The sequence below is a fragment of the Manis javanica genome, chromosome 2, assembly GCF_040802235.1.
Source record: "Manis javanica isolate MJ-LG chromosome 2, MJ_LKY, whole genome shotgun sequence".
NCBI lineage: Eukaryota > Metazoa > Chordata > Mammalia > Pholidota > Manidae > Manis > Manis javanica.
The window spans coordinates 26,172,353-26,197,613 of record NC_133157.1 but is presented as its reverse complement, the minus strand read 5'-3'; the positions used below and the strand labels follow the sequence as shown (position 1 = coordinate 26,197,613).

At 38.5% G+C, this 25,261-nt stretch overlaps 1 long non-coding RNA gene across 4 annotated transcripts in view; it reads left to right on the top strand.

Annotated features, from left to right (window-relative positions):
• The first annotated feature begins 8,301 nt into the window (after positions 1 to 8,301).
• The window catches only part of LOC118966932 (uncharacterized), a 40,744-nt gene continuing 23,784 nt past the window's right edge, over positions 8,302 to 25,261 (top strand). For 2 of the 4 annotated variants that reach the window (XR_012126969.1, XR_012126968.1), the window contains exons 1-2: positions 8,302 to 8,692; positions 11,714 to 16,410. This is a non-coding gene — a long non-coding RNA (uncharacterized lncRNA). The remainder of the gene's footprint in view (positions 8,693 to 11,713; positions 16,411 to 25,261) is intronic. The other 2 variants (XR_012126971.1, XR_012126972.1) reach the window with 2 other exon arrangements.

Here is a 25,261-nt window from a genome sequence, read left to right as displayed (position 1 = left end):
CAAGATCTTCAGACCCTTATCAACTCGGTTAGATACCCTGGATCTCCTCCAGTTGGTGTCTTTCCTAAATTCAGACACATGGTTCTAGAAACAGTACTATTTTTGGGTGTGACCACTAGAAAGTACAGTAGGATAGGCATTTCTATCTGATATAGATACCATTTGTCTATTATTCAACAACCATTTCATAGAGCTGACTGACATTACATTTGAAATTGACTAAAATATCCATGTCTTCTTCTCATGAACTAATAAGAGGTCAATTGTCCTCCATACTAGTGCATTTTTCAGGACATAGGCTTAACAATTTACATTTGTCTTCATTAAAAATCATTTATTAGTTTAGGGTGTTGTTTTAGTTTGCTTTTTTTCTTCTTAAAAAATAATGAATTTGATATTTATTTATTCTGTGTCTCTCAAAATGCTGTGTAAAGTATGTACAAGTTTCTTTCAAGTTACTGATAAAACGGAAACAATTAAAGAGTCCAATGACATGTCACTATATATCACCCTTCAGGTTGGCCTATTTGCCACTTATTTAACTAGCAACAAATCTACCATGTTATCAATCAAGTCAGTTTTCTCTATTTTGTCCTCATGAAAACATTTTAACGTTATTAAAATCAAGATATATTGATTTTAAGGAATTTCTCTTTTCCATCAGTATTAACCCTATCATAAACAGAAACAAGGTTTAGCGTCACTTGCTCTTAGTAAACTCATGCTGTTTTCTTTGCTATGTGCTTACAAACCATCTGTTTCACCATCTGATGTCAGGGATCAAACCTACCAGTTTCACAAATTTACTTTTTCCTATATTAAAAGTTAGATTTATTGCATGCAGAGCTGAATTTTGTTTTGTTTTTATTAATAAAATTAACAGATTAGTGTAAGACTTTGAATATAAGGCATTCACAAATAAAAATATAATTAATGTCTTTCCAGGGGCTGGATTTTATCACAAACTGACAGTTGAGAAAACTCAGGGATCTTATGTATATGTTGTCCCCGTGGGTCACCATGCTACTATTGCCATCATTGTGTTCATATAGTGTTTCCCCCTGGTGCCCTGCACTTCTCCTATGTCTAATACTAGTGAGAAGCACAATGGCAGAGCCCAAACCAGCAGGAATACACAGTGGTTTTACACAAATGATTTAACAGTTGGTGGGGAAAACAAAGTGACATAATAGAAAGAAGGTAGCTATACTAAGACAACAGCCGAACAGGAACTATCCTAATCCGGTATGGATGCACTATAAACACTGCCAGTTAAGAAGGAGAAGGCAGCAAGCTGCCTCTATTTTGCCCCATCCTTACCCCAACTAGGAAGTATTATCCATTCCATACTTCATGGAATGGAACAAAACAAGCCCACATTCCCAAATGCATTTCTAAAAATACAATAATACCTAAGGGAAATTCAAAGTAAAATCCAATTCTTGTGCTTTTCGTTTGTATAGGTAATGTGTGTGGATCATGAAAAGCAAGAGTAGAAAGGGTGGTGGAGAATATGGCCACCAACCCATACTGTACCTAGAACTGGTCTGCTTGCCTCACAGAGTTCGTGTTTGCACCCAAACAAACCCACAAGGGTTGGTTTTCCTTTGCATGCCTTGCAATTGTATGTTTCAGGAATTTTATGTTCCTTTATGTAGGAAATTGACCTTCAAAAATGAGAGCCCCTCAGAGCTTTTCAAATTTTTATGTGCGTAGCTCTGCTTCCCACATCCTTCTCGTTTGTTCTTTTAGGAAAATCCTAATTGAACTCCATAGAAGGAGTTCTCCTCTTTAGATCAGAATTTATTTATAAAATTTCTAGAAAAACACAACATTGCCACTCTCCCACACAGAATATTACAAAGCAAGTCTCCTCTGTACAAATTCAGTATCATTGCCAAACAGGAAACAATTGCAAAGCTACTCCCAAAATTCTTAAGCAACTGAGAGTGAGGACCAAGAGAAAGAGAAACAGAAGTTGCTTCAATCAGGAAAAAAATTTGAGAAGCATCAGGAAGATGTGAGGAGTCTTGGCACAGTAAATTTTATTTAACTGAATATTTAGGGAATGGGTTCTGTTTTTGTTGTTTTTGTTTACTTGCTTGTTTTTGTTTTAAATCCCCTAATTAAAATATTGCTGTGTTACCTGCATAACTCATGTAAATAATCCAGAAAATGCAAGACTAAAGGAAGAGAAGCTAGATTACTGGTTTCCAGGAGTTAAAGGTTGGGGGGGAGGGCTGACTACAAAAGGGCAGCACAGGATACTTTTGGGGACAATAGGATTGTTTTGCATCTTAATTTGGTGATGGTTGTATGACTATGCAATTTTTTAAAACTTGTAGCACTATACACTAAAAAGGGTGAATTCTGCTGTATACAAAAATTAATAAAGTAAAATTTTAAGTTGCTATGCATGTAGGTGGAAGACCATTAGACTGGGATTCAAGTGACCTACATTCCATTTCTGTTGGCGCCATTCCCCTTTCTAGCACTAAGGCCAAAAGTTATTTTTTCTTCTTACTAGAAATATCTCTAATATTACCCTAGGGCACAGAACATTTGGGGAAAAAATGTCACCTTTCTTTGGCATGTTTCAATGTCTTTGAGACGCCTGTGCTACATACTGAACACACAGAAGGTAACCATGAGTGTAGCACCACAGCTCTTCCTAGTCAAATATTCTCCCTTCCCCGTCCGCCTCTGCTGTTTGCACCTCAACAAGCCAAAATATTTTAATAAATTTTACGAAAGTATTAATGACTTTATTCATACATTTAATTATATACAAAATTAATAGTTATCTTCTTAGATGCACTTAATGAGTTTTAATAATCAGGCTCTTGAGAAAGCAATATATGGTTGTTTGTGATTAGATTCAGCAACATAGAGAAGTATGTCCATACTGAGTTATTCTCTGCAGCTTTTGGCTCTGCCTGTATACCCTGTAAAAGCTCTTGTGATAGAGTAGGTGTCTCAAACAGCAGGTCTGTAGAAGTTCTCCTATCATGACAATCTTTAGTGTATATATATATATATATATATATTTTTTTAATTTTGGTATCATTAATCTACAATTGCATGAGGAACATTGTTTACTAGGTTCCCCCCTTCACCAAGTCCACCCCACAACCCCCATTACAGTCACTGTCCATCAGCATAGTAAGATGCTGTAGAATCACTACTTGTCTTCTCTGTGTTGCACAGCCCTCCCTGCCCCACCCCCCACATTATACATGCTAATTGTAATGCCCCCTTTCTTCCCCCCGACTTATCCCTCCCTTCCTACCCATCATTCCCAGTACCTTTCCCTTTGGTAACTGTTAGTTCATTCTTGGGTTCTGTGATTCTGCTGCTGTTTTGTTCCTTCAGTTTTGTCTTTGTTCTTATACTCCACATGTGAGTGAAATCATTTGGTACTTGTCTTTCTCCGCCTGGCTTATTTCACTGAGCATAATCCCCTCTAGCTCCATCCATGTTGTTACAAATGGTAGGATTTGTTTTCTTCTTATGGCTGAATAATATTCCATTGTTTATATGTAGCACATCTTCTTTATCCATTCATCTACTGATGGACACATAGGTTGCTTCCATTTCTTGGCTATTGTAAAGAGTGCTGTGATAAACATAGGGGTGCATCTGTCTTTTTCCAACTGGGCTCCTGCCTTCTTAGGGTAGATTCCTAGGAGTGGAATTCCTGGGTCAAATGGTATTTCTATTTTGAGCTTTTTGAGGAACCTCCGTACTGCTTTCCACAATGCATGAACTAGTTTACATTCCCACCAGCAGTGTAGGAGGGTACTCCTTTCTCCACAACCTTGCCATCATTTGTTGTTGTTTGTCTTTTGGATGGTGGAGATCCTTACTGTTGTAAGGTGATATATCATTGTGGTGTTAATTTGCATTTCTCTGATGACTAGCGATGTGGAGCATCTTTTCATGTGTCTGTTGGCCATCTCAATTTCTTCCTTGGAGAACTGTCTGTTCAGCTCCTCTGCCCATTTTTTAATTGGATTATTTGCTTATTGTTTGTTGAAGTGTGTGAGCTCTTTATATATTTTGAATGTCAACCCTTTATTGGATCTGTCATTATGAATATATTCTCCCATACTGTAGGATGCCTTTTTATTCAATTGGTGGTATCCTTTGCTGTACAGAAGCTTTTCAGCTTGATATAGTCCCATTTGTTCATTTTTGTTTTTGTTTCCCTTGCCTGGAGAGATATGTTCATGAAGAAGTCACTCATGTTTATGTCCAAGAGATTTTTGCCTATGTATTTTTCTAAGAGCTTTATGGTTTCATGACTTACATTCAGGTCTTTGATCCATTTTGAATTTACTTTTGTGTATGGGGTTAGATAGTGATCCAGTTTCATTTTCTTACATGTAGCTGTCCAGTTTTGCCAACAGCAGCTGTTAAAAAGGCTGTCATTTCCCCATTGTATGTCCATGGCCATCTTTTCCTTTTAACAGACACTTTCAAGAAATGAAGAAGGAAAATGTTACAGACACACTTGAAGTTTCCTCCAATTTTATTTCCTTCCTTCCCCTTAAATTTGGTGTTAACTTCTATATATGTTTTATACTTTCTCTATATGTGGCAGTTGGCTTTTTACCTTCTCAGCTGGTTTTAAACATGTGGTTTTCTATGGATAAATAGCCAGATATACCATTTTCTATATTTTTCATACTCTCTATATACTTTCTCTCTACAGTGTCCATAATCAATAACTAGTATTATTTTGTATGTTCCAAACCTTATGTAAATGGTATCATACTGGCATTGTACACATCATGTAACTTATTCTTCTAGCAGAAATTATGCTTATGAGATTTACACATGTTGATGAAGCAGTTCTAATTAATTCACTCATTTCACTGCTTTATAGTATTCTATTGAATGAACTGACTCATTTATCCACTCTTCTCTTGCGGGACATTTTCACTGTTTTCTATTTTTAGCTATCATCATCATCATCATTGCTCCTATGAATATTTTCCAATGTATCACTTTACGCATACATACAAGAGTTTCTCTAGAATATGTGCTCATAGTGGACTTGCTTTGTAATCTTGACTTTCATGAGATTGCTAAACTAAACCAAGCTACCCTGACATCAGCAGTAGGTGAGTTTTCTGTTGTTTAACATCTTAATTTTTCCAATTGGATAATTGTGATATGATATCTTGTTGTTTTAATTAGTATTTCCCTGATTTCCAGGAGGTTGAGCATCTTCACTATCTATTAACCATTCAGTTTTCCTTTCCTGGATACTGCCAAGTCATATCTTTGCTCATTATTATATTGTATCATTTGTCTGTTTTATTGATTTGTAGTCATTACATGTCCTGAGTACTAATTTTTTGTCTGAGTTGTAAATGCCTTCCCCGTGTGTGCCTCGCCTTTTCACTTGTGTTTTCTAGTGCACAAAAGCTTTGTTTGTTTGCTTGCTTGCTTGCTTGTTTCTAATGTACTCAGATTTACCTATCTTTTCATTCATGGCTTGAATTTTTTGTGGCTTGTTTAAAAAATCTTTTCTCCAAGTTTATAAAGTTATATAGAAAAACATCTAAAAGTTTTAAAGTTTTGCTCTTTATATTTAAGTCTCTAATTTACCTAGAATTTATTTATTCTATTTTTTTGTATGTTGAGAGATTGAGATCTTTTTTTTTTAGTGTGGTTAACCAATTATTCCAAACACCATTTATTGAACAGTCCGCCTTCTCCCAGTGATCTATCAAATAAGTCCTCCATATGCACAGGCCCTGCCTGTTCTGTTCTCTGCTTGCCTATTCCAGCAACAATATCACATGTTGTTACTAGAGTTTTATAAGATGTCTTAACATCTAGTAAGGCAAACTCTTGAAACCTAGTAGGAGCCCCACCTTATTCTTTAAAAAATATGTTATTCATGAACCATTGATGTTCCACATAAATTTTAGAAAATCCTTGTCAAGTCACACATATGATCTCCATATATGCTAAATATTTATTTTATGTATGTAAATGTACATACACTAAAACATTATTGAGAATTTGACTCAGGTTGCATTAAATGATTTGAGGAGAATTGATAGCCTTACAAAAATAGAGTCCTTTCATCCATGAACATAATGTACCCATCCAGTTGCTTAAATGCTTTCTTAATGTTTTTTAAAAACTTTTATATTCCCTCCATTAAAATGCTGCATATCTTTTTTTTAGATTTATTATAGGTTCCTGATGTTTTTTGTTGCACCTGTAAGTGGTATCTTTTATCAGACTGATGTTTGTCCTTTGTTGGTACTGATAGGAGTAAATTTTTTTTTTTGAGAGGGCATCTCTCATATTTATTGATCAAATGGTTGTTAACTACAATAAAATTCAGTATAGGGGGGTCAATGCTCAATGTACAATCATTAATCCATCTCAAGTCTAATTCTCGTCAGTCTCCAATCTTCTGAAGCATAACGAACAAGTTCTTACATGGTGAACGAATTCTTACGTAGTGAATAAATTCTTACATGGTGAACAGTACAAGGGCATTCATCACAGAAACTTTCGGTTTTGATCGCACATTATGACCTATAAACAATCAGGTCAAATATGAATATTCGTTTGATTTTTGTACTTGATTTATATGTTGATCCCACATTTCTCCCTTTATTATTATTATTTTTATTTTTAATAAAATGCTTAAGTGGTAGGTAGATGCAAGATAAAGGTAGAAAACATGGTTTAGTGCTGTAAGAGGGCAAATGTAGATGATCAGATGATCAGGTGTGTGCCTATGGACTAAGTATTAATCCAGGCTAGACAAGGGCAGCAAGACATCCACGGATGCAGAAGATTTCTCTGATAGGAGTAAATTTGATCACTACATACTGCATTTATTTCCAGCTGCCTTCTCTTTAAAGTATTAATCATTTGTAAGTTCTCTTGAAATTTTCTTGTAAACACATTTTATATCTTATACTTTCTTGTCTTATTCTGCTAAGACTTGGTAAACTGAATGTTTAATAGAAGAGTTGATAGAAAACTTGTTCTGTTCGTGACTATAAAGAGAACACTTGAACATTTGGGGAAAATTTAAATATTACCAAATATCACAAGTATTGCTTTCTCCCCTGTTTAATGTTTCAGAATGTATGGAGGGTTTGTTTAGAGCACAATAGCCGCTGTAGTCATCTCAAACATCACTCTACATCAAGTATCATTTCCATTTTTCAATATGCCTATTGCTGGGCTCCCCCATACAAAGAAAAAATAAAAAAATTACACATCTTGTTAATTTTTGGCAAAGTTGGCCAATTTCATGAAATCCACAAATGTCACACTAAACAGACTGAACGCATGTACAGTCATAAAGTTCAGCAAGCTGAAGTTGAAGATGCCCAAAAACAAAGAAAAAAAACGAACTCTTAAACTATTTGGCATTTAAGTTCTGAATTGATTCCTTTTGAGGCCATTAAAATGTACTTGTTTGCAAAAACAAAAGGAGTTCTTTGTTAGCATGTGGAGGTGGTTTATTAGTGGCTCTAAGAAATCAGCGTTAGGACTTGAGGTAGAAATAGAGTAGGGAACTTTTAATGCCTTAAGCCAATAAAATTTTTAATCAGTCTTAACACAGTAACTATTCCATTCAAGAAACCCATGGTAGTCATGAGGACCTAGGCTCCCAATAGCACTATTCTGACAGCTATTCTTCATGTTATCAAAGAACTGTCATTTTTTGCCTCCCTACAGCAAGAAGTTAAAAATAGCATGTTCACCCCTCCTACATCCTATTAAAAGATTAGGTTATGATTATAAATAAATTTTAAAATCTGCACCTTAAAACAGGATTTCAAGTGTGCTACATTTTAAAGACACCTCATTACAAAACTTAAAACTCAGAAAATTAAAATAGAAAATTGACTAAATCAGCAAATAAGCTTTCACTTTTTCAGTATAATTTACTACATGATTTTTTAAAATAGACTTCCCTCTTATTCATTGTGTTGAGTCTTTAGAGAAAATAAGTAAGACTAAACATCAGCCACTGACTGCTACCTGAAATATTGGAAAAGAAAATAAAGTTACTCTTACATGGTAGGGACAAGAATTCATCTTACAGAAATTTAACACACAAGCTATTTTTCAGGTTCTCATTCGCTAAATCACAGTTCATAATCTGTGAAGCAGAAGAGCTGCGGAATTCGAGAGAAGCTTCTAAACGCGTTTGGCTCTTGTCTTGTGGGGTTTGCTAGTTCACGTACCAACAGGGAAAAACGGAAGGACACTACCGTGCCCCCCCACCCCGCCCAACTGAACAGAAAGCAGCGGCTCCGAGCCTAGCAGTCGCAGCCGCCTGGGAATCTCGCCGCTTTAAGCCGCGGGGGTGGGGGGGGGGGCTCAGCCCTCCCATCCCACAGAAGGCGGGGCGGGCGCGGGGTCTGCTAGGAGTTGTAGTTCTAGACCCTACTGCCTCTAGACTGGTTTCTTCCCGCCCCCACAATTCCCCAGCCGCCTACGGACTCTGAAGTTGCTGTGGACTGAGCACCGAGCATACGGAGACACAGTAGGGAGAAGACCTGGACGCCGCTCAGAAGCTTCTAGAGTTTGGCAACGGCGCGAGCAGCACGCTTGAGCGGGCGGCTGGGCGGCCCCTGCTGCATCCGCACGTCTCAGGACGCGCTGGGGGTACGCGCGTAGTGCGCCACTCAAGTTTGAGGTAATAGGGTTTTGGGGTGGCGTTTGTTAGCGGCAAGTTGGAGGGAGCTGTCCGATAATCAGGGATTCTTCTCGTCCTGGCCCATCTGCCCTTCGGGACTCTCCCACCTCTTACCCCTTACTGATTTGCAGAATTGCCGTCCGCATCCCTCCTCCTCCCTCCCCTGACTTTTCGTGGCAAGTCTTTTCCTTCTGTGTTGTGAAATCCGCTAGAGCTTCTCAGCCAAGGCCTTTTAGGAATTCAGACCGCCCCCTCCCTGCCAAATCCATGTCATGTGAGGCAGCAAAAGGCTTGATGTACAGGCCCCACAAAGCGATGCCATCGTCAGTTCTCTTAAATTTATGATTACCGCGCCCTCCTTTCCTGCAAAGCTGGGACCAGCTAGGCCATACATTACATGTATGGATAGATAGATAGATTAGAAAGATAGATGATAGATTCATAGATACACAGATACATAAATGATAGATATAGATAGACAGATAGATAGATAATGACCTGAGATTCACGAAGGGCTTTCATAGCTTCCTGAGCTTTGGGAGGTGGCAACAGTAAAGGGCAGTGAAAGAGTTCATGAATGTAGTCGGTGACAAAGACCCATGACCACAGTCTGTAGGAGTTCTAAATCTACTTTTTTCCACTACTTCAGATGTCTCTGAAAGAGCTAAAGGAGATAAGCAGCTAGGCCTGATGCAGCTGGCTTTCTGAATAGTCAGGCCCTGGTTCACCACAGCCACTCTTAAATTAGTGAGCAATTGTCCTCAGTGAGTGAGCCATCCAACAACCACAGAGGATTTTGCCTAGGGAAATGTTTAAGATTGGGCACATACTTTGTGCTGGGCCATAGATAGATATACATCACATCTTAGCTTTTTAAAAGGCGCCTTTCCCCAAAGGGTGAGGTTGGACTGTAAAGCACCCTGTATTTCCCAGAGCACCCTTTGTCATGTGATTTCTTGCTTGACTGCCTTTCTTTAAAGTCTGAAGCATTATTTTGTTCACTCCTATATCTGCAGTGCTAACACACAATGGCCTCTTAGTAGATGTCAAATGATGAAATTCATGAATCCAGTGTCCACTCTTCAGGTCTGTACTCATATTCTACTGGAAGAGGTAGAGATAAAAATAAGATGTAGGTTTATACAAGCCTTGCGGCAGAATAGAAGCAGCGCATAACTTCCTGGAGTGGTCCCTAAAGCCTAAAGGAGCAAGAGTTATGTGCTAAGCTTTGGAATTCTCCCTCCCTGAATTAGCAGGAAGTTATCACACCAAAGCCTCCATATGAGCTTTGCCTGAGAGGTAAAGGGATTGATTGTTTAAGAGCAGACCAGGACTGGAACAGATGCTGTCCTCCTTCAGGTGGTCATATGGAGAAGCTGCACTTTCCAGGGACCCTGGCTTTCTTCAAACATCTTTGGAATGCTCTTTGTGGAAATGCCTTTGAGCTTACAGCATATTCTTTTTTGCCTCCTCAGCCCTGGAACATCTCGTTCCTTCAGAGATTTGATATTTGGGAAAAGCCAGAAGTCTTTTTAGATGCAGGTCTAGACGGTGGGGAAGGCAGTCATACAGCATTATAGTTCCTGTTGAAATTTGAAAGAAGGTATTTGTTTCCATAGGGCTGTGATTCTCACCCTGGAGTGTGTGGAAGTTTTGAGTGTATTTGTATTCCTGAGGGAGCATATCTTCAGCTTTTATCAGATTCCCCAAGGACTCCGCGATTCAGTAAAGATAACCACCACTGCTCTAGAGTTATGAGATCACTTCTTATGTAGATTTTAAGCTGGCTCTGAAGGAGAGTCACTGAAGAGTTTCTGAAGGACAGTAGTAGGGAAGCAGAGGGCAGGTTTCAGCCTCTCCTGTAATTAGATGCATGTTCTCTGTGGTGTCCTAAGTTCCAAAGTCTCAGTGTTTCCACAGACAAAATGGAAGGCAGAACCAGGGGTGGGCGTGAGGGGAAGTCTAGGGTCCTGTCTTGCTCTGTTACTCCATGAAATTACAACAGAGGAACTTCAGAAAAGTTCCTGAACAATAGCATCCCTGGACTCATCAGGTAATGCAACCTTTCTAGGTGACTTTCTCAAATGACAGCCATGCTTAGGATGTGTGGTAGTGCTAATGTCCTTGTTCAGAGAAATCAGCCTCTTGATGTCAGAACCAGGGATCTAGTAGCATCAGACCAAACCAGAAGGAGAAGGCAGAAGCTCAAAAATCTGCTGAGAATAGTATAAATGGTCAGGGAAGGGCTCCTCCAGGAGGGGAGGCCTGGAAAAAGAGAAGAGGAAGCTGAGGCATCAGCCCAGATAGACAACATAAGAGGCCAAAACAAGGATTCTGTCCTAAGAGTGAAGATTCTGGTAGATTATTCAATCTCCAGGAGGGCTAACAGGAGTAAACAGAATTCAAGCAAGCCCATTATTTGGCACAGACTGTATCTCAGGGCAGCAGGAGACCCCTTCTAGAAACAGGGTGACTTGCAATGAGGCAAGGAGCCACAACCCTCAGGTTTGGTCCCAAGTCCTGTAGTGAAAGACACTGACTCCAGCTGAGGGGGCAGACTGGAGGCAGAGCAAAGCTGAGGAGCCAGTCACTGGGAATCACTACCAACCACAGGTCTATTCTTCCCTCCCACTCTTCCTCTATCCTTCCTACCCTTCATTCTTCCTAGTCTGAGATGGAAGAGATTTAAAAAATAATAATAATAATGCTCTCCAACCTTAAGGAATTTGCAGACCTGAGATGGATTTACCACTTAGAAGTAAATGACTAAGTATTTAGTCAGGTGATAGAAAATAAAAATCCTACAAGGGTAAGGAAGGTGAAATGAGTGTGTGTGGTACAAGGGATATTAATAGTTATTCCCTGCTTTTCACATTCTACAACAAGAAGGGAATTTCCATGTCACTCCCCCAAAAAGGAAAAGTATGCAGGAACTCTGAGTTTCTCCCCACCCCAAGAGAAGGGATAACGTACCTGAGTGGTGAACCTGCCCCTGCCTTTTCTCTCTCTATCCTTTTACAGCTAGCTTCTCCACAGGACACTTGCATTCTGGGCTGCCTTGTGGTGAGCCTGGACAAGCAGGCTTTGCCCTACATCGTGAGAAGCTTGCAGCTTTGCAGAATAAGCAAATCAGAGGGGCATTTCAGGAAACTCATTTGGCCACAAGTCAAGCCACACTGTTCAGGTCAGCTTTATGAGTAAATGAAGCTGATATTTTGATCAGTGGTCTGCCTCCTGGTGTTACTACTCAGTTCGTTTCAAGCTCTAAAGTAGAGAACAGGCATATTCTTTTTTGACCTCCCCAACCCCCAACGAAGGACAGAGACCTTGGTATGAGTCAGTCTGGAAGAAGGAGCTGGGCTCAGGGGTCACTTTGGCATTGAAGCCTCAGGGTCCTTTTTGTCACAGGGCCCTTAAGCAATGTAGCAGTCACTGTTGATCTGGAGGCCTTAAAAACAGGTTTTGTCTCCTAACTTCAAAAATACATTGAATACCCAAGACCCACCCATGGTAAAGAGAAAGAAGTAGATAGAGGACATCCCTGTTATGTTAATTTGTATGAGGGTCAGAGTCAGGCTAGACACCTAGAGGGAACTGAGCTTAGAAACACAAGAAAAGCTGCTTCCATAGATTTTCACTACTCTTCAGTTATATATGTGTGTGAGCTTTCTGCCTTTGGCTCAAGCTGCTTCTCTTTCTGGAATTCCTTTCCTCCGTTATTTATACCTGTCATAATCCAAGAAAAGGGAACATCTTTTCTCCTAACTGAATGCTTTTTTTGGTTTCCTAACAAGTTCCTACGCATCGTTTCAGACTACAGGACACCTGCCCATGGTGATCCTTCCCCTGACATTCCCTCCTTGCCCTCCTGGGCTCAGTTATTCACTGGGTCCTTGAGAAGTCACTGCACCCTCACATTCCATTCTTTCAGCTTCAAGGTTTAAAAGCCCCCCACTATCTGTCTTCACATCTCCAAGACATCTCTATACTCTTGCTTCTTATTTTAGATGTGCAGTACAACCTGCCTCAAACACTCTTTCTCCCACCTCTCAACAACCACGTGGCAGTCTTTCATCCTCTAATACCCCTTCCATTTTGTTTCACTCAGAAACCTTCCTGACCCCAGAATTAACTGTCCTTTCACCCTCCACCTTGTGACTTCATAATTTTTCAACATACCTATCATGGCACCTAACATACTGTATTGAAATTTTTTGTTCACACCCCTATCTCCTGAACTAATCTATGGGTTCTTTTACCTCAAGGGCCATGTTTATTTAATTATTGAGCTCTGAACTTAACAGGCACTCAATAAATGTTGAATAAATGAATGAATAGGTGAATGATAACAGTTTACATATCTGTTCCTCCTACTTTATTATTAAGTCTTTGTGGCTAGGTAATTGACTCATTTATCTCTTATTTTTATTAGCTAGTTTAATGCCTTGCATATAATAGGCACCCAATATATATTTTTTATTGAATGAATAAATAAAGCCTTTTGTAATATCCCCAACCTGATACATCCTTTTCCTTTTTTGAAACCTTGAACACTTTTCCTTGTATTTCTCCTGTGGCATTTTCTTCAGTTTATAATTTTCTCAGTGTCTAATCCCCCAACTCAGTGGTCAGCTCCTTAAGGGCAAGAGGTGAACCTTACTTCCCTCAGTGTCCCCTGCAATGTCTACTGCAGTGCCAGGCATACAGCAGGTGCTTAAAGTGGAGTTTTCTGAGAAAGATAAGAGTACCTGTTCCAGATCCCCTGTTCCAGCAACGAGATGCCCAAGTAAATGAGATACATATACTGAGTCTCCGACCCTACCCCTTTGCCTTCTACATGGTTAATCTTGCCAAATAGGAAGCAAAATTGAAAATACCATATTATTTCATATTTGTGTTAGCTGTAATGCTCTGTACTAATAAATGCCCAGTAAATACAACTTTCAGATTAATAAAGGATATGAAATCCATCCAGAATGAGTGAGCCCAAAGATAAAAAGAACAATTGAAAGATGAAAATCCTATCAGCTGATAAGGAAAAATGGAAAAGCAGGTCTGTGCATTCCCCCTCAGGGAAACAGTGTAAAAAGAATTGGAAAGCATGTTCTTCTCCAAAAAAGACAGACTGCAATATATGTACTTCAAATGTGAAAGTCTCTCTAATTTGGCCATAGGTAAATAGAGAAGAGCAATCCTCAAGATTAGAATCTGTTAACAGTTGTGGTGATTTTTCATATGTTCACTTTCTATGAGAGCATTCCCTCCTCTGCCTTCCTCTATTTTCCTTTCTTTCTTTTAACATATCTTTATTGAGCACTAATGATGTGCTAGGCGCTCATTCTTCTAAGTGCTTTATGTCCATAATTTCCCACAACACTCATGACAACTCTATGATGTAGGTAGCAGTATCTTCACTTAAAATGTGACAAAACTGGGACTCAGATTCAGCAAGTTGCCTAGGGCCTCACAGCCAGTAAGTCCTAGGATCATTATTTGAACCCAGGTCTCATAACTCTGAAGCTTATATGTTGCTTAATTTCTACATTATAATGCTTCTTTAAACAGTTCAATGGTTTTGCTCACACATGGCTTACAAACAACAGATAAGACAGAAAGTAAAAGTATATTAAGTACAGGGTCAAAAATTAGCAAAGGATTAACCCTGAAATAGAGAAAGCCATCTATATTGGGGTGCGAGTAAGAGGGTCAGCAATGGCTTCCTGGGGGAGGGGTCACTTGAATTGAGATATAAAGGGTAAGTAGATTTTCCTAGATCAAGCCAGAGGCATCATCTGGACAGACAGACCGCAAATGCATGAGCCTGGGAAATGGAAAGCAGGATGGAAATTCCTACACATTCAAGGAACTGTAAGTATTTCTTTGGGTAAACATCTTAGTCATTCTGTTTTCAAGGCTTTTTTCTTGTATAGCTCACAGTGGCTAATTGTCTTTGCTTTTGTCTCAAAGTGCTGAAGTGTAAGGGTGAGTGATTATTGAAATGAATTAGGGTTTTCATGTTGATTTCAGATCCTCAAGGGGACCACTGTACTCTGATGCCCAAACAACATACTGAAGTGGCCAACACCATGTACCCCTCCTGTTCCAGTGAAACCAGATAGCTCTGAAAGTAAACTAGTATCCTTTAGGGACTGAAAAGTACAAAATGTGAAGGCTTGTATTATGCCCTTTAAAAAAGGAATTATCATTTATCATTTATACAGGTTATATTAAGTATAAATCTTTTTATTTTTTTGAGAGGGCATCTCTCATATTTATTGATCATAGTTGTTAACAACAATAAAATTCTGTATAGGGGACTCAATGCATAATCATTAATCAACCCCAAGCCTAATTCTCAACAGTCTCCAATCTTCTGAAGCATAACGAACAAGTTTTTACATGGTGGACAAGTTCTTACATAGTGAATAAGTTCTTACATGGTGAACAGTGCAAGGGCAGTCATCACAGAAACTTTCGGTTTTGATCACGCATCATGAACTATAAACAGTCAGGTCAATTATGATTATTCGTTTGATTTTTATACTTGATTTACATGTGAATCCCACATTTCTCCCTTATTATTATTGTTGTTATTATTTTTAATAAAATGCTGAAGTGGTAGGTAGATGCAAGATAAAGGTAGAAAACATAGTTTAATGCTGCAAGAGGGCAAATGTAGATGATCAGGTGTGTGCCTATAGACTAAGTATTAATCCAAGCTAGACAAGGGCAACAAAACATCCACGGATGCAGAAGATTTCTCTCAAAACAGGGGGCATGAGGTTCTAGGCCTCACCTCTGTTGATCCCCAATTTCTCACCTGATGGCCCCCCTGCAACTGTGCCTGTCTTAGGTTGTTCCTCCCTTGAGGAATCTTACCCGTCTCTGGCTAACCAGTCATCTTCTGGGGCCATACAGGGAAATGTAAAGTTGGCAAGTGAGAGAGAAGCAATATTGTTTGAAAAGGTTAGTTTTTTACTTTTTTGCAGATTTATGCCCTGTGGCTTCTATGCCCAGCATTTGTCTTGAGGTATCTTTACCACTTGGAAGAATTATGATACTCGGTAATTTCGATATGAGGCACGAATTCTACTTAGGGGTTCTAAGTATGAAGGAAGAAGAGAAGCTATAGAAGGAGCAGACGGAAGAAAACATGGGAAGATTGATTATTTCTTTGACATATCTTCTTGTAGTGTAACATAAGCATGTACAGGTTTTAAATTACTAATTAAATTGCATGCACACATTAACATAATAGGAATACAGCTACATAACCAAAGCAGACCTACAATTACCAGCCATATCCAGTGAAACCAAGAAAACCAGTTAGGCACGCTAGGCATTTGTGAAAACTTATCAGTGATATGATGGATATTGTCTAACTGAGTTTGAATAGTTTGAGAAAAATCAGACAAATTAAAACAACACATTCATGGGAACTGTTCACATCCCATATGTTCTTTTAACAGTAGATAGTCTATAGTCACAAGATTTTGGAGCGCTGCAACTTGCACTTCTCCTAATTCTTGGTTGAGTTCCGACAGTATAGATCCAGTTAAATTTGTTGTTTTACTGTATGCACAGGCCAGCTTAGATATCTCCTTCTTCATTCCAATGGCAAGTCCAGGAACCGGTGGGACGAATGCAGCTACAACTGCAACAGCACCAGGATCTTTGTTTTTTGATGATCATCTTCTGGAATGACTCTTCCAGGAAAGGTTGATGTTGGAAGTTCTTCTTCATATCGTATCTTAATTTGTTTTCTGGGTAGCCAAATTAGGCTTTGATCCTCTGTATAAACACAAACAAACCCTTTGCCCACACTTTGATATGCCCTTTATACCATTGTGAAGAACTTATTGGAGATCACCACACAGGAACTGCTTTTTTTTTTAAGAGAAAGGAATATTATCAGAAAAATATACATCCATAGCTGATCATCTGACACCCTTTAAGTGATCAAAATTAAGGATATTTAAAGCATGCATTAATTGGTGATTTGCAGTTAGTTTTATCCTATCAGAGAGTAATCCCGCTTTTCTTTCTTTTTTTTCTTCTTTTTTTTATCATTAATCTACAATTACATGAAGAACATTATGTTTACTAGGCTCTCCCCTATACCAGGTCCTCCCCACAAATCCCCTTATAGTCACTGTCCATCAGCATAGCAAAATGTTGTATAATCACTACTTGTCTTCTCTGTGTTGTACAGCCCTCCCCTTTCTCCCACCCCCCCATTATGCATGCTAATCATAATACCCCCTTTATTCTCCCCCCCCTTATCCCTCCCTACCCACCCATCCTCCCCAGCCCCATTCCCTTTGGTACCTGCTAGTCCATTCTTGGGTTCTGTGATTCTGCTGCTGTTTTGTTCCTTCAGTTTTTTCTTTGTTCTTATACTCCACATGTGAGTGAAATAATTTGGTACTTGTCTTTCTCCGCCTGGCTTATTTCACTGAGCATAATCCCCTCTAGCTCCATCCATGTTGTTGCAAATGGTAGGATTTGTTTTCTTCTTATGGCTGAATAATATTCCATTGTATATATGTAGCACATCTTCTTTATCCATTCATCTACTGATGGACACTTAGGTTGCTTCCATTTCTTGGCTATTGTAAAGAGTGCTGTGATAAACATAGGGGTGCATCTGTCTTTTTCCAACTGGGCTCCTGCATTCTTAGGGTAAATTCCTAGGAGTGGAATTCCTGGGTCAAATGGTAAGTCTATTTTGAGCATTTTGAGGAACCTCCATACTGCTTTCCACAATGGTTGAACTAATTTACATTCCCACCAGCAGTGTAGGAGGGTTCCCCTTTCTCCACAACCTCACCAACATTTGTTGTTGTTTGTCTTTTGGATGGTAGCCATCCTTACTGGTGTGAGGTGATACCTCATTGTGGTTTTAATTTGCATTTCTCTGATAATTAGCGATGTGGAGCATCTTTTCATGTGTCTGTTGGCCATCTGTATTTCTTTTTTGGAGAACTGTCTGTTCAGTTCCACTGCCCATTTTTTAATTAGGTTAGTATAAATCTTTTTATTCTTATGTCAGTAGTGAAATATGAAGTCAATTTAAAAGTAAATGATTTCACTAGTCATGCCAAACACTCAAATGATACTAAAAATCTATGGTGGCAGGTCCGTGGGGATTCATTATACTATTCTAATTTTGCATATGTTTGAACTATTCTACAATAGGTTTTAAAAAATTTTACTAGACTTCATTTTTAGAGCAGTTTAGGTTCACAGCAAACTTAATTGAAAGTATAGAGTTCTAATATCCTCCCTGCCCCCTCCAACAACCTCTCCCACCATCAGTACCCTGTGCCATAATGTTTTTTTTTTAATCCAGTCTTTAAATCAGATTTAGATGATAGATGTTTTGGTTATCTATCAAGCATATAGTGTGTAATTTCACCATTTGTTTGGCATTTTGCTAAGTCTCAAGGCTATATAGCAAAATAGACACAGTCCCTGCCCTTATGTTTATAGTTTAGTGGGAGAGAGAGCTATTAAATAAATGATCTTACAAAAAGCCTATTTACAAACTGTGAGGAGGAAAAGCAGAACATACTACAAGTATGTTTACTAAGAGAACTGCCTTAGTGTGGGAGGTCAGGATTTCCCAGAGGAAACCAGCAGGTAAACTGCGATCTGAAGGATAATCAGGAATGAACTAGGCAAAGTGACAGAGGAAAGCGTTTTAGATAATGTTTTCAAAGGTTTTAAGGCAAGAAAGAACCTGACATACTTCAGGAGCTGAAAGGTGGTGGACAAAGAGAGAGAGAGACGAGGCTAGAGACAGGTAGGTCAGTACACATGGGTGCTGTAAGCTGTGTTAAAGTATTATCTTTGTCTTTACCCTGTGATGGGAGATGGGATGGGTTTTACATAGGAGGAGACATGAATGGATTTTGTTTTAAAAGGGCCTGACTGCATGATGGGGAATGGATGGAAGTGAAGTAAGAGCAGAACTGGGGACACTTGCTAGGAAACTACTGGAATAGACCCAGAGGTGATGGTTGTATAACAGAGAAGTGGATGGGCACCACTACCATTCATGAGGTGAAAGCAGTAAGATTTGGTGTTTGCTTTGAAAAGGTAGGAGAATGCTATGTTTCTAGGCTTGCAAAACTGGATAAATTATGGTGCATTTACTGAGATGGGAGTAGGGGTGAAGAAAAGATCAGGATTTTACAAGGGCTTTATTGCTATTTTTTTCTACTCCAAATAATAACTACCCTGTGCTAGGCACCATGCTAGGTGATTTACGTTCAGTATTCTAGAAGTCCTTTTATCTGAAGCAATAGGGATTGGCATCCAGCAGGTTGATTCCTGTACTACCACAGCTCAATGTACCTTAAGAGACTATATTTACTGTCCTCTGTTATCATTTCAAGTGCACATTGTATATTACCTATGCATAGCCCACTAGCATATGGATATCTGAAGCTCTAAGTATCATTTCCAATTTTCTTCCCAATTATTTTCTCAGGTGACTCACTGGGCAACTCCCAAACCTTCTTCTTCTCTCAATGCTATAACTGCTCCATGGTAACTTGTTTAACAGGTATGTTTAGGCATCTTTCTCCTCCCCCTCCATAGTCAGTTTAAAGTCCTCTTGATCAGAGCAGGTGGTCACTGGAAAACATGTTCTCAAACCATACATGGTGGAAGTTCATCTCTGATTCATTATCTCAAATCCTCCATCCCATTGAGCATTACAGTTGTATCCCTCCCTGGCCTCACTTCTCTTCCTAAGGCACTGCAGTGATTTGCCAACTGTTACAGGGAGCAATCCCCAAATTTTCACCTTCCATCTCAAAGCCCTTATTGGAATAGACTATGGCATTATTTATATCTTCTCCTTATTCTAGACTGCCTCTTCTATTTCTCTGAGGCCCTTCTGTTATTGGTTCTCTTTAATAGCAATCAAGAGTATACAGGATGTCTTTAGATATATATATATGGTTGTGTATGTTGCCATACATGTTGTTTCTTATATGTTGCTCTTTAATCCCCAAAACACCTCTCCCATGCCTGTCCTATAGTAGTCATCTAAATATTTGTTGAATTAATGAATGAACTGTGTTGCTGGGAAAGCAAAGAATGCCTTATTTGGAGGGAGTTCAGGCCATACTTTATTTTTTAAGATGAATTTTAAATGTTTTTTGAATTTTCATTAGTAGTAGCTCATCTATAACCTATTACTATTAAACTATTGATTCATTTATTAGTGTAACTCATTCTGTATGAATGACTGCACTATAAATATGAACCTGACACTCTCAAGTGAAGTATTGTTTAACTCAGAGGTAAAGTTATATCAAAACACCACTAAAAAATAACAATTAAAAATTAAAATTATCTATCATCTCAAGGTGCTTCCAAAACACAATCCAGATTTTTAGCTTTGGTGTCCATTGAGCATAGCTAGATGAGTACTGTGTAATACTTTGATGCCTCCTTTAGAGTTGCATTGATGGCATGTTTCAGCCTAGATGATGCCATATTAATGTTCTGTGTATTTTCATAGCACTTTTATATTTGCAAAGTGCATGAGATTCATGCTCATTAGTATTTCTGCAAAGCCCTCCTGTGAGGTAGCTCAGCATTACTGAAGCCAAGCATAAAAGTGTGCATTTACCAGGAAGATGCTTGCTTATAGGAGCCAAATGAAATGTCAGTGAACACTAATGCATCATATTCAAAATGGTACAGTTTGGATACATTTCAGCAGAACTATCAACACCTCTTTCCATATCATTTTAATTTCCAACCCTAGAAATGACCACTAATTTTGAAGGAAATAGGTGAATATTATATACAGTCTTACTGTAAATGTTAGGTTTATGTTACTATTTAAAACTTAAATACACAGAAGTCTAAGTTTATGAAGGCAGTGTTTAAATCAGTATTTCACATATGATTACTAATTTACATTCTTGGCCAAAGCCATTTTCTAACAGATTAAGGTAAAAATTAGTCCCTATGGCACTGAATCTGAATAATTCAATTTGGATTATTCAAATGGATTTGGCATGGCCTCAAATTCCCTATCACCATTCCCATTCTCCTATCACCATTTATATGCAGACCACCCCAAGAATCTGTTCTAATCTCTCTAAAAAGAGAGATCAGTCCATAAAGGACTGAAAGAAAGCAAACACCAATAAATGAAGTGAAATCTTAGTATCAGTTAGGGACTGTATCTGTCTGCACAGAACACAAACGAGATTACAAACACTTAATCAAACACAGGTTTCTTTCTCCTGTGTAACCAGGAGCCTTAGAGGTGGGCACTTGGGGTTGTATGCAGGCTCCCCAATGCCATCAAGTATTCAGGTTCCTCCTATCTTTTTACTTCACCAGATTCCACACATGGCCTCAGTCTCATGGTTCAAGGTGGGGCTATACCTCCAGCCTCTCACCCTGTTACATACAAGAGGAAAAGGAGGAGGAAGGGGACAGCACAGGTTTCAATAAAATAGGACTTTTCAGTAACTGCCCAACAGACTCCCCAGCAGATTTCCATGTAGTCTCACTGGCCAGAGTCTCCTACCCCCAACCCTCCCATGTCCCTGCCTAGCTACATGGGAGATAGAGAGTAGTGTGATTGTTTTTTAAAACTGGGCATATCCCTAACAAAACTGATGTTTTGGTAATAATAAAAAAAGGACAAGGGGATATCAGTTGGGAAATAGCAATATCCACCATAACCAGATGTTATCAATGTGCACTATAGAGACACATGAATATATGGTACAGAGAAAGAACATGCAAATTTGTGACAAGAACAATTGGAGGAAGAAGAGCTGCTGCTAGAAAGGCTTTGCAAAGGTTATCATTCCTTCATACAGCTTCTCAGGGCTGTTGTAATATTTCAAGGTAGAACCGTGTGTGTAATAATTGTGATGAAGGTGGTATAATTTATGAAGACCTGTATAATTGTGATAATGGTAGTGAACTTTTATATAGAGTACATTTTAAATTTCCCCAAGTATGCACAAGGACCTGTATTCAAGAATGTTTGTTTCAAAGTTTTTTGTTAATGGCCAAAGCTTGGAAAAAACATAGATGTCCATCAACAGAAGAACAGGTAAACTTTGATTTATTCATATAGTGTGGAATACTTTACAGCAGTTAAGTAAAATTTGAGAAAGCTACAATATAGATACTAAGATTTGTTATATTACTCATTTTATTTTTCTGTAAGATTGATTTCATAATGTTATAAATTAGCAAAATATGACGCAACAAAACTTGAGCAGTGTTTCTCAGTATTTGGTCCACAAACCGTTTACATCACAATCACTGAAGATACATCCTAAAATGCAGACTCCTGGGCTTCCTCCCAGGCCTGCTACTAGAAACTCTCAGCAAACTGCATTTCAAACAAGGCCACAAGGTGATTCCTAGAGGAGCACTGACATAGGGTTTTGGAGGAAATGGGTTTAGTGGAAAATGGAAATCGAGTAGACCTCTGGCTGAAACTATCCTATATCTCAGAGGCTAGGATGGAGAACATGAGCTACTGCTGCTTGACACAGGCAAAAAGGGGAGTTTAGTGGTGAACACTAATCCTATGAAGATTAAACTGTGAGAATAGAGAACCCAAACATCAGTGGCTAACACAAGCAAGCCTTGCATTTCCATTTATATGGAAGACTGGTGGTAGTCAGGACAGTGCAGGTGCAGCTCTGCATGGTGTCAGGAACTTAGGTTTCTTATGTGCTGTTGTTGTGCAGTGCTAGGCATGCCAGCCTGCCTCTTGGCCTAAGATATCTGTTGAACTTTGGCCACCAGGACTACACTGCAATGAATAGGAAGGCAGGAAGGAGGAAGGGGGGAAAAGGGGTATATTCCTTCCTCTTTTTAAAAAAATTTTTTACTAAAGTATCATTAATATACAGTCATATTTGTTTCAAGTATACAACACAGTGATTCAACAGTTACCATATTAAGTCCTCATCCCCATTAGTGCAGTTACTATCTGTCAACATAGGAAGATGTTACAGAATTATTGACTATATTCTCCATGTGTACTACCATCCCCGTGACCAACTTATATTATGACTGGGAATTTTTGTGCCCCTTTATGCTCCTCACACTCCGCTCTACCTACCCCAATCCCTTCCCCATGGTAACCACCAGGCACTTCTTAGTGTCTATGCATCTACTGTGATTTTGTTCATTTTGTTTTTTATATTCCACAAATAAGTGAAATCATATGGTATTTGTCTTTCTCTGCCTGGATTGTATCACTGAGCATAATATCCTATAGATCCATCTATGTTGTTGCAAATGGCAGGGTTTTTTTAAGGCTGAGTAATAATCCATTGTGTATATGTACCACATCTTCTTTATCCATACATCTACTGATGGACACTTCGGTCGCTTCCATAACTTGGCTATTGTAAATAATGTGATAATAAACATAGTGGTGCATATATCTTTCTGAATCAGGGACTCCATTTTCTTTGGGTAAATTTCTAGAAGTGGAATCACTGAATCATATGGCATTTCTGTTTTTAGTTCTTTGAGGAACCTCCATACTGCTTTCCACAGTGGCTGCACCAATTTACATTTCCACCAACAGTGTAGGAAGGTTCCCTTTTCTCCACCTACTTGCCAACACTTGTTATTTCTTGTCTTTTGGATAGTGGACTTCTGACTGGTGAGAGGTGATATCTCATTATGGTTTTTATTTCCATTTCTCTAATGATTAGTGATGGGGAGCATCTTTTCATGTGCCTATTGGCCATCAGTACTTCTTTGGAAAAATGTTCAGATCCTCTGCCCATTTTTAATTGGGTTATTTGTTTTTTTGGTTCTTGAGGCATATGAGTTCTTATTATATTTTGGATGTTAACCTCTTATTGGATGAATCATTTACAAATATATTCTCCCATATTGTAGGCTGACTTTTTTGTTCTGCTGGTGTCTTTTGCTGTACAGAAGCTTTTTAATTTCATATAGTCCCACTTGTTCATTTTTTATTTTTTTCTCTTGCCTGAGTAAATGTGTCCAGGAAAGAATTGCTCATGGTTATGTTCAAGAGATTTTTGCCTGTTTTCTTCTAAGAGTTTTATGGTTTCATGACTTACATTCAGATCTTCAATCCATTCCAAGTTTACTTTTGTGTATGGAGTTAGACAATAATCCAGTTTCATTCTCTTACATGTAGTGGTCCAGTTTTCCCAACAATAGTTATTGAAGAGGCTATCTTTTCCCACTCATGGCTCCTTTGTCATATATTAATTGACCATATATGTGTGGGTTTACATCTGGGCTGTCTATTCTGTTCCATTGATCAATGGATCTGTTCTTGTGCCAGTACCATACTGTATTGATTACTGTAGCTTTGTAGTATAGCTTGAAGTTGGGAGCATATTTCCAGGTTTGTTGTTCTTTCTCTGGATTACTTTGGCTATTTTGTGTCTTTTGTGGTTCCATATGAATTTTAGGATTATTTGCTCTCATTCATTGAAAAATGCCACTGGTATTTTGATAGGGATTGCATTGAATCTGTAAATTGCTTTGAGCAGGATGGCCACTTTCAAAATATTAATTCTTCCTATCCATGAACATAGGATAGATTTCCACCTATTTGTGTTGTCTTTCACCTCCTTGGTTAGGTTTATTCTAGGTATTTTATTCTTTTTGATGCAATTATAAATGGAATTGTTTTCGTGATTTCTCTTTCTGCTAGTTTGTTGTTAGTATATAGGAAGGCAACAGATTTCTGTGTATTAACTTTGTATCCTGCAACTTTGCTGAATCTAGTTATTCTAATAGCTTTTTGATAGAGTATGGGGTTCATGGGACCTGAATTTAATTGTTTGAGAGTCTAGCCCTGTGAAATACATAGAGTAGACCCGCTAATGTAACTGATATTATTATTATAATTATTAATTTTGTTTTAGAGTACAGTAATATTATAAAAGTAGCTTATTGGAGTGAGGAGTACAGTAATCAGATATGGAGGGGAAATTTGAAGGTATTATGTCAGCAATAAGGGAAGGAATTCTAAATAATGCTACAAAGCATGGACTTTGGAGCCAGACAAGTTGTGTCTACTTGCCAGCTCTGCTACCTATTAACATAGCAATGTTGGGCAAATTCTTAACATCCTCCCCTTACTTCCACTTCCTCATTTTCAAGATTGAAATACTTTATTGGGTAATATATATAAGGTTTAAGTGAGATAAGGTATATAAGATGATAAACCCAATGCTCAGAAGAAGATAAGTGTTCAGTAATTATAGCTATTATTGAATCTTGTTATGGATGAAAGAGTGGAGTAAGGTGGAAATTAAGGCAGTAATACACTCAGGTGCTCACTAAAGAATAAAATAACCTACATTAACTACTTTGATTGTTTATCAGTTTATACACTTTACTTGTATCAACTTTAAAAAGGATAATCCTTCTTCCTCAGGCCCACAGACTTTACACACTGATCATAATTAATTTTGCCTTCTAATGATGCTGCATTCATGAGTGATGCTTCCAAGTTGTGTATTTTTTAAATTCCCGTATATCTCACAAATGTATTTGGTAACTCTG